At 32.9% G+C, this 10,398-nt stretch overlaps 1 pseudogene; it reads left to right on the top strand.

Annotated features, from left to right (window-relative positions):
• The first annotated feature begins 1,460 nt into the window (after positions 1 to 1,460).
• On the top strand, positions 1,461 to 3,138 carry LOC108484996 (uncharacterized; annotated as a pseudogene).
• Positions 3,139 to 10,398: the final 7,260 nt, after the last annotated feature.

The raw sequence follows: 10,398 nt of genomic DNA, 5'->3' as shown, positions 1-10,398 counted from the left end.
TTACAAAAAGGGGAATATTTGAGTATGTATTTAACGGATGAGATGAGGTTGACGTACAATGGATTTATTGATGATAGCCTTTGAGTATATTTGGGTTATGTTAAATGCAATTGGGGTTCTTATATGTAAGGAAATAATAAGGGTGACCATTGGCTTGAAATTGTAGCCTAAAAAGGGTCTACACGAGTTGACACACGGGCGTGTGTCTAAGCCGTGTATGGCACACGGTGCCCCATGGGTGTGTGGTACAGCCGTGTGTCCCCTGTATCTAAAAATTTTTAGTCAGATTGCATGGTAGGAAACACACGGGAAGAGACACGGCCGTGTGTCTCAACCGTGTGGAGGGCACGGCCATACACACGAGCTTGTGTCTTGGCCATGTACCCCTAAATACTGCTGAATTCATAAACAGAATGTCCAGGTTTTTGGACACGAGTGATCATATGGGCGTGTCTAGGCCGTGTGAAAGACACAGGCCAGGGACACGGTTGTGTGCATGGCCGTGTGAAAACCCTTGTAGGTTCGAAATAGAAAATAAATTCAATTAATTCCACACGGGTTAGGGACACGGGCGTGTCCCAAAGCACACGGGCGTGTGAGTCTTAACCTAGAAAAGTTTCTTTGGTTCTCGGTTTAGTCCCGGACCATCCTTAATATATGTTTTGGGCCTTTTAGGCCCATAATAGGGACACTAAGATGTTGTTTGATTGGTTTTAATTTGGTAAAAAATTTTATAACCCGTATTTTCAGAAAATGTTTGAGTATGCGTCTGGTAACGCCTCGTGCCTGGTCCCAGTCTTAGGCACGGGTAAGGGGTGTTATAAATCATAGACAATGGTTTCTTTTTCTTAATGATGCTAACGTTAAAGAACAGTCGGTAGAATTTACCTTCTCTTCATCATTTATATATATACATTTTTTTTTTATGAAGAAAAAAAGTAAAGATATGGTATAAACTCTTATTAGATCGAGTGGTAAGAAATTTGATATCTTTTAATCAAAGTGTCAAGTTTAAGCTTTATGAATGGTGAAACATCAATAAAATAATTTTGATTAATATTTGTTATTAATTCCTATAATTTATGAAAGTTGGGAATTTAATCCCTATATTTTAATTTGGTTATTTTTAATCCTACAAAAATCAACCTAATTTTTTATCTGATATCCATTTTACAAAGAGTGTCGAAAGAGAAAAAGAAATCCAATATAGACCAACACAAAATCCACCAAAATGCCAGTACATTACTAGTCAGAAAAGGAATGACTTGTTGATAAGATAGTGACAGTGGAACTTTAAGACCAATTTTGTTTAGGACCAGCCCCACTTCCCTAGTTTTTGTACAGTACAAAACGTATATGTTTCCTAAGCTCTGTACTATCAATGGCGTTTTCAACTCACCATTGTTCTTTAAAACAAAATAAAACTACTTAAAAAGACCTCGTGAAATATATTTTGTGCAATGGATCCTTGCCCATTTGTTTGTTTAATCGTCGAGTCGTTAGCTTTGGAACTCTTACAAGCCACCAAACTCGCAGGTTTTTGCATTTACTCGACTGTGACGCTGTGTTTTTGCAAGCTCAGACTCAAGAAATTCCCTTCTCAAACTACTTGGTTTCCTCTCAACAACAGCTCTGGCGACTCTCCCCCTGAGTCCTCCACCTTCGCCCTCGACGCTCTCACACATCGACCAAGCCCGACTTTAGAGGTTATTTGAGAGTGCAGTTGCTCATGCCTAAGGCTAGAAGGGGCCCAAAAAAATATTTTTTTCAACTTTTAATATAGGAAAAAATCTCAAACTAAAATAAATTAATTAAATGCTTAGGGCTTTCAATTTTTCATTATAAATGTTTCATCTCTTATGACCCTAAAATTTTTTTAGTTTTTATTGTATTACATTTTATAATTTTTTTTAAAAGGGCCCAATTTATAGTTTCACCTAGGCCCCCCAAAATATTAAAAACGGATCTGACTCTGACATCTATCTAACAAGCTCGTCACACTATGTATCGATGTCTACACTAGTCATATGGGTCGCACTTATGGCGTCAATTGTAGGAAACTAATGGGTCGGATTCAGGTTACTATGGACTTGGGTTTATCACAAGCCAAGCCTTCAGTGTTTCGAGATGGGCGAACGAAACTAGGTAATGAATTAGATAAAGCAAATGCTAAACTTCATTTAACGGTCCGAGCCAAACTTGATTCCCAATTTCTCTTCCAATTCGGTTAAGAAACGAAATATAGCCCCGTTTTGTTTCAAATTCAAGGCAACATTAGAAAACCCATGTTCAGTTACAAGTTTAGCGCCAATCATACAAAATTTCGGTAAGTTCCTTTTTTCAGTTCTAATATGGTTGCAATGTAATGGATGATTTAAGAAATTTAGTTTGTATGAATTTTTCATGGTATTTGTAGATTACTTTGTTTAACATTTGTGAAATAGTTATAAACACCATATCATTCCCACTAGATTTTACGATCAAGAAGAGAGGATGGATGACAACATTATCAGGAGAAAAAAGAAAGGCGAGGAAGAAGGGATGGATGATAAAGATATACGATCTCTCAAGCTCACCTGTTATAGCTGCCTCAATGATCACACCATTTGTACCTTCCCCTAGTTCAGACCGTGTTTCTCAATCGAACCTTGGTGCATGGCTAATACTCCACCCCAATGGCTTCTCCGTCAACATCTGGAAACCACTAGGTAATCTTGAGACATGGAGAGAACGAGGTCCAATTGATGCTTAGGCTACAAGTTTGAACTTATTGCTAGTCAGCATGGAAGTAATAATGGAATCCCCATTACTGAAGCTTTAATTAATGTGAAAAAAGGTGGCTAATTTTGTATAGATAAGGGAGTATTAAAGTCATCTGTGAAGGGATTCGTTAAGGGGTCGACTGTTGAAGGTGAAGGAAAAGGTAGCAAGCCAATGGTACAAGTAGGGATCCATCACGTAACATATATGACTGATGATGCACTGTTTGTTGCGCTTTCAACTGCCATTGATCTTAGCATGGTTGTTTCATGTAAACTTAGGAAAGAGCTTTGCCATGATGAAGAGGATCCTTCTTCTTAAAACCCCTAATTCATAGCAAATTTCTCCCTTGCGCTATTGTGATTCTATTTGTAGATTGGGCTTTTGTTAACATAAAATATACAAGGAACATATTTTTTGTTGTTAGGTTCATACCTTAGAGATTGGAATTCTATAGATAAAATGAATTCAATTGTTTTAATTCATTGTTATACCTTCATTCTCGCTTTATCATCATAGGCCATTGGGCTTTGCAGTAGACCTATCCACCGGCCGAGCCACTCAACCTTGCTCGAAGTCCTACTCGAAAAGTGAGAGGGTTTGGGTAAAAATGGGCTTAGGCAAAAAACATAAGGCTCATTTAAAAAATGGGTCGGGCTTTGGGTAAGATTTTTTTGGCCCGAGCCCAGCTTGAATATGCAAAAAAAAAAATTATTTTTTTATTATTTTCTCTTTTTTTTTTTACTGTTTTGTTATCATTTTCTTATTGTTTTTCACTATTTTGCTACCATTTCATTATTATGCTATTACTTTTTGGATATTGTATAACTCTTGTATTATTGTTAATTTATCTTAGTGTTATTTAAGTATACATATTATTTTTAAATTTATTTTGAATTTGTTGGGAAACATTTATTTTAATATTTTTATTATTTTTGACGTATTATCTATATTTTTAAAATTATATAAAAATTAATATGATCAAGTTAAATTTGGGCTCGGGTTTTAGTATTTTTATCCGAGTTGAGCTTAGAAAAATTTTAGACCCATTTTTTGGGCCTGGCTCAACCTTAATAAACGATTCTAAAATTTTAGTTAGATTCGACCCGGCTTGTAAACACCTCAACTCCAATATAGTACCTTGCCTAAACAATATATAAGCAATTATGAGGAATATATTACTGTAATTATTCATTTCATGATTAGTTTATCTTGCATTTCTTACAAGTCTAACATTTATTAGCTGATGTATGGTATTTTTGAGTTTGAATTAGGGTTGGTGGGTTTTGTTTTGTTTTAGGACAAATCATTTTTAGTTTAGCCCTTAAGTTGATATTTAATGTTGCAAATCATTATACTTGTTAGTTCAATAAGAAAAAATAAATTAGTTTATCATTTTTTTGGGTAAATTACATCAACAGTTACTTAAGTTTGAGGTAGCTAACAAAACAGTCACCTAGGTTTCATTTCAGTCACTCAACTTTTGAAAAATAACAAAACAGTCACTAACGTTATAAAAAAGTGACAAAACAGTCACTGATTAATAGTTTCCGTTAGTGCTTTAACAGAACTGCTGATGTGGCAAGTTAACTAGCTGATGTGGCCAGTTAACTTGCCACATAGGATGTCCACATCAGAAATTGAAAAAAAAAACCCTTAACAGAGAAGAAGAATAAGAAACAGCAGCAGAAGAAGACTGTAAAAAAAAGTCTTATTTGCCTAATTTTTCTAGGTCTGATTCTTTGTCATTGAAATACCATATCTTTGCTTTTCTTTTTCTTCTTCTTAGCTTTCTTCCTCTGTAACTCTGTAACCTTCCGCCATTTTTGGCAGGGTCTTGTGGTTTAGCCAAAAAAGAGCAGGATTTCGAAGAAAAAGATACATCGAAGGGAAGTTTCATGCTAAGGAATTTGCATCTTTGCTTACTCGATTTGATTAATTTTCCCATTTTCATCTTCTTATTGAAATTTAATCAACCAAATCTGCACCAAAAATGAAATGCTTTAGTTGAACGTTCATCTTCTCAATAAGAAGCAGTACACTTAAACACGCTACTCAAATGATGCCTCTTCGGTTTTCTTCATCTCAGATTGCTTGAGATTCAACAAAACACAACCATATCTTCAAGTGAACCAATTATTCTACAACATATACCACTCACTGCATATTTTGTTCTAAAAATTTTGCTAATAATATCATTCAAACACTCTAAAAATGCTTCGTTCACTAGGGTAATTTCAGCAAAATTATTGGAAATTATCATTAGTTGTTTCACTGCAGACTTTGATGCTTCCTCATTTAACATACAGTCTTATGCAAATTAAGGTTGATTGTACTCACCAATACTGATTGTGAAAAACAAATAAGTTAGTTGCCACTTTTTTCCCATCATTATTGCGGTTTCAATGGTAGAATGCATGGGTCCTATTTTGGATTTCTAGTGTCGAATGACCATAACTAGCTTCTCAGAATGCAAAATACTCTGGTTGGGGATCTAAAATATGTAGAATCAAAAAACCATTTGCTTAATTTAGCGAGGTATTTAGTTTGTAACAGATTAACTGTAAACAAGTACCTAAATATCATTCCTGTATTTGTTGCAATATGCCATCAAACTAACCTTCCAACTAGACCTTCTTGATTTCCACCATCTCCGTTAGTGATGTAAACTGGAGTTGATTTTTCTGGTACAGGGTAATATTCTCCACTTGATAATTGTACCTTATATTTGATATTCGAACATGAAAATTTAGAGGAAAGAAGCATGAGCCTTCCTTCCATAAAATAAACCAATGATTGTACTGAAATAGATACAATGGACAATAAATTATGCATGAAAGAGTTCAGTATAAAGAATTCAAGTGGCTCAAAAATGACTTGAATCCATTGATGATCCAAGACCTTCAGCTTTCTTGCACAATGCATGAAGGAACATGTATCAGTAGAGATGACATCCACAATCTCACATCACATTAATTGAGTTTCACAGAAAAGATGAATAAATTGGATTCTAGGTGCTAATGCATGAACCAACCTATAAGTCAATTTTGGTTATTAGTCATAAAATTAAAATGTGGCAACATGGTACTGCCAGTTAAAGATAAACATGCCGACATTATATCAAATGATGACTAGTGAGGTTAAGGTAGGGTGAGAGTGGTCTTACCTTTCAAGGAGACCTCTCTATCAAGAAACCCAAAAATAGAGAAGGAGACTTTGTTTCGTATAGAATCAGGAGCTTCAACAGCCTGAACCATATCATTGGTCTTGAAGAAAAGGCGCCCCATTGTACTTCTATAGCTACCTCCTGGTCACATGAGATTCGAACAGTAAACCACATCCCAATCTAGAAAAATCATAAGACCTCGTCAACAATGGCAGAAGGTTACAGAGTTACAGAGGAAGAGAGCCAAGAAGAAGAGCAAAGACATGGTATTTCAATGGCAAAGAACCAGACCCAGACAAATTAGGCAAATAAGACTCTTTTTTTTATAGTTTTCTTCTTCTGCTGCTTCTTCTTCTTCTTCTCTGTTAAGGTTTTTTTAGGTTTTTTTTCAATTTCTGATGTGGACATCCTACGTGGCAAGTTAACTGGCCACATCAGCTAGTTAACTTGCCACATCAACAGTTCTGTTAAAACACTAACGGAAACTGTTAATCAGTGATTATTTTGTCACTTTTTTATAACGTTAGTAACTGTTTTGTTATTTTTCAAAAGTTGAGTGACTGAAATGAAACCTAGGTGACTGTTTTGTTAGCTACCTCAAAGTTAAGTGACTGTTGGTGTAATTTACCCTTTTTTTTTTGTTACAACAAGAAAAAGACATGGTGGGCTAAGAAAGTGTCACGTTAATTACGTAAAATAAATTTAAAAAATTGGAAAATTTATTCCAAGTATAGAAAAAACAAAGAAGTTTTAAAAAATTTAAAAACAAAATATTGGATTTTTTAAAACAAAGCTGAATCTTTATTAATTTTGGGGCCAAAAAAGTCAAAACGATGTTACAACTTCTTAAAAAATAATTCAAAATAGAATAAGCAAAAAACAATAAACAAATGAAATCAACAAATTAAAGAACCCCCATTTTTTATACTATCAAGAATCAGTCATTGAACTAAGTTCCCTCCCCTTCCATCGAGCAACACGTCTGTTTACAAACCAGGACCCCTTTTGATGATAATACTCCTCATCCTGTTGATCCATCTTCCAGATACCTTTCTTCTCCTTACCATTTTCTCCTGGATTTTTAATATTATAAAATTTCTAAAATTATAAAATAATATTTTAAAAATACATTAATTTTAAAAATCGTGAAAAAGCAATAAAAAGCAATCGATCAAATGAATTTGAAAAATATTTTTTAACTTTTATATTCATATTTTATTATGAGAAAATATTTGGTACATTATCAATGTACTTTTTAAACTTTATAAACAAGGTTTGAGAATTGACAGTATTCTATAAGGATATACTTAAATATTAAAATAAATTACATGACAATTTTTAAAACTACTTGTGGAATAAAAACAATATACTGTCAGAGTACATCAAATTGTAACCCTTTTTATTATTATCAAAATATGTGTATGAAAAGTTATTTTTTAGAATAAGTTTTTTAAATAGTACCTCGACACCCACCTTTATATTTTGTATGGATGTCAATGCTGCTAAGTTTTTCATGCTCCATCCAAGTAATCATTATGATACGATAATAGAACCTCTACATCTTTGTGTGTCAGATTCATTGTGAAATATTTAAAATATAAATAGTAACATTTAATTTAATTAAAATTTGAAACGTATGAGGATAACATTCAATCCTAAACTTGATATTTACATATGTCAAGTTATGAATGATAATTTTGAAAAATAGATAACGTAAGCAGATTCAATTTTAACAAAAATTTAAATGGACATTGATGCCTGTGCCCTTAGTAGAAGATTTATTTTTAAACCTATAAATAGGTAATCAATTTTGCTAGTTTTCAGAGAAAGCAAAAACAAATCATCTCCCATGCTCTACCCTAAACCCTACATAACTATCTCAAAATTATATATTCTAAGCATACTATAATGGTTGCTTACTTATTGAAATCCAAATGAGGACATATTGTTGATAATGCAACAACATTTGGGTATTCTCTTGCGACTTGACTTTGCGCCAATATAAATATAGATCTCACTTATGACAAAATCCTTCCTCAATTAATGGATGCTAGTTTCTATCACCCTAGTTGGGAAAGTTAATTTCCCTATTGCCATTTATGTCTACTCCAATTGAATAATGGAGACTTGAGATTTGTGCATTTAATCTCCAATGTGCCAAAACAACAATAACACTAGAAGATGCACTGTTGTTGATAGGGTTTCCTGTGGAACTGGAAGATCTAAAAGCAATCTAGGACAAGTCATTTATAAATCATTAAGCGGAGGTACTAGCCAAAATACGAGAAGGTTTATACAAAAGTACAAAGCTCGAAATATGCAATCAAACAAAAATTTGAGTTCTTTTTTTATCCCAACCTTGAGTAGAATTCTTTTGACCTAACCAGAGTGTCGCTTAATTCTATATATATTAATTATTTATATAGTGGCATTGCTAACAAAGCTTCCAGTGGATGGGCATCCTGCAATTGGAAGATCTAAAAGCAATTTAGTGCAAGTCCTTTATAAAGCGATAAAAGTAGGGACTACCTAAAATATGAAAAAATTTAGACAAAAGATATAACTTAAACAATGAGATAAGATAAAATTGAGTTTTTTTTTTTATTCAAGTCAAATCTTGAATAGAATTTTTTTTTATATAACTTGAGCTCATCTCGAAATTTCGGTGGAAAATGATAATTGAAAGGTAATTATAAATTTTATTTTTACATAAAAGAAAATAAGGGTCATTTTACCTAAAAAGGCCTTTTTATAAATTTAATTATAGAAATGGGTCATTTTTTGGGTTATTTACTAGATTAGGCCATTTTCCACGAACACGCGTCCACGTCAGCACGTTTTCAGAGTACGTGTCAGCAAAATGCTCCCTCAGGGAAGCGTTTTGCCCGTGTTTTTTAGGGTTAACGTTTTTTAAGGTTTACTTGATTTATGGTTAGGTTTTTTAGGATTTAAGGTTAGGGTTTTTAAGGGTCAGGGTATTTAGGGTTTAGAATTTAAAGGTTTTGGGAAAAAATTAATTGATTTGGGGTTTAAATTAACTATTAATTTTAAATGCTAAATGCTAAATTAGAGTTTAGGGTGTTAGGGTTAATTGATTAAATTTAGAGTTAATTAATTAATTTAGGTTTAATTGATACATAATTGTTTAAACATGCTATTTTAATATTTTATTTCTTATAATATTTTAGTAAAAACACTTAAATAACTTTTAATGTGTAAACAAAAACTTGCTAATTCGATTATTTCAGCGTTTAGGTTTTTTTCCCTTATCAATGGCTTAGATCATTTTATTTTTGATCCACCGGCTAAGTTTCTTTTACCTTTTAACAAGCTCATTTTTTTATTTTTTTTAATTATTAATTTCCAATATATATACACGAAAAAGAAATTCTCAAAGATAACATGATTGCAGCATATATACATACTGGTGCTATGTTAAGTTTAGGGTTTTGAGGAAAAAATTAATTGAATTAGGGTTTAAGGTTTAAGGTTTAGGGTTTAGGGTTTACGGTTTTAGGGTTTTAGGGTTTTAGGGTTAATTCATTAAATTAACTATTAATTTTAAATACTAAATATTGAATTAGAGTTTAGGGTATTAGGGTTAACTGATTAAATTAGGGTTTAGTTTTTTTAAATAAATTTGTGTTTAGGGTATTAGAAAAAACATATAAGCAATATAATTTTTTTTGTCTTAGGGTTTACGATTTCTGCAAGAATAATTTTGAGTATACGTTTCTGAAGTCAGCAAAATTTCTGAAAAAAGCTCTCACGTAGACGTTTTTTTGCTACAGTAGTTTGCAGAAAAATAATTCTGAGTAGACGTTTCTAAACAAATAGTGTCGAAAACGCTTCAAGCAGGATGCACTTTCAGCAAAATTTCTGAAAAAAGCTTCCACGTGGTCGCTCTTTTGCTACAGTAGTTCATAGAAAAATAATTCTAAGTAGACGTTTCTGAACAAATAGTGTCAAAAACACTTCAAGCAGGATACACTGTCAGCAAAATTTCTGAAAAAAAGCTCCCACGTGGACGCTCTTTTGCTACAGTAGTTTGTAGAAAAATAATTCTAAATAGACTTTTCTGAACAAATAGTGTCGAAAATGCTTCAAGCAGGATGCACTATCAGCAAAATTTCTAAAAAAAGTCCCACGTGGAAGCTCTTTTGCTACAGTAGTTCGTAGAAAAATGAGGCTATAAATGAGCCACATTTTATTCTCAAGTTGCATAACTTACAGCAAAAAAAATTAGAGAGGCTAAAAAAAGAAATTGAAGATGAGTGAACGTATTAGTGCTATTATTTACTATGATGGTGAGGTATGTAACACCAAGAACGGTGTTATTTTTTTATCGAAGAACACAGCGAGACTGATTTTCAGAACTTCGTAAAAGAATTAGGCGTAAAATCTTCGGAATGAAGCCAATAAAAGTTTTGTCTATTAAGTATTGATTTTGTGCTTCAGTTGATCGTATGACA

This window comes from Gossypium arboreum, chromosome 6, assembly GCF_025698485.1.
Source record: "Gossypium arboreum isolate Shixiya-1 chromosome 6, ASM2569848v2, whole genome shotgun sequence".
In the NCBI taxonomy this organism is placed as follows: domain Eukaryota; kingdom Viridiplantae; phylum Streptophyta; class Magnoliopsida; order Malvales; family Malvaceae; genus Gossypium; species Gossypium arboreum.
The sequence above is the reverse complement of the archived record's forward strand: the minus strand, read 5'-3'. Positions and strand labels throughout refer to the sequence as shown.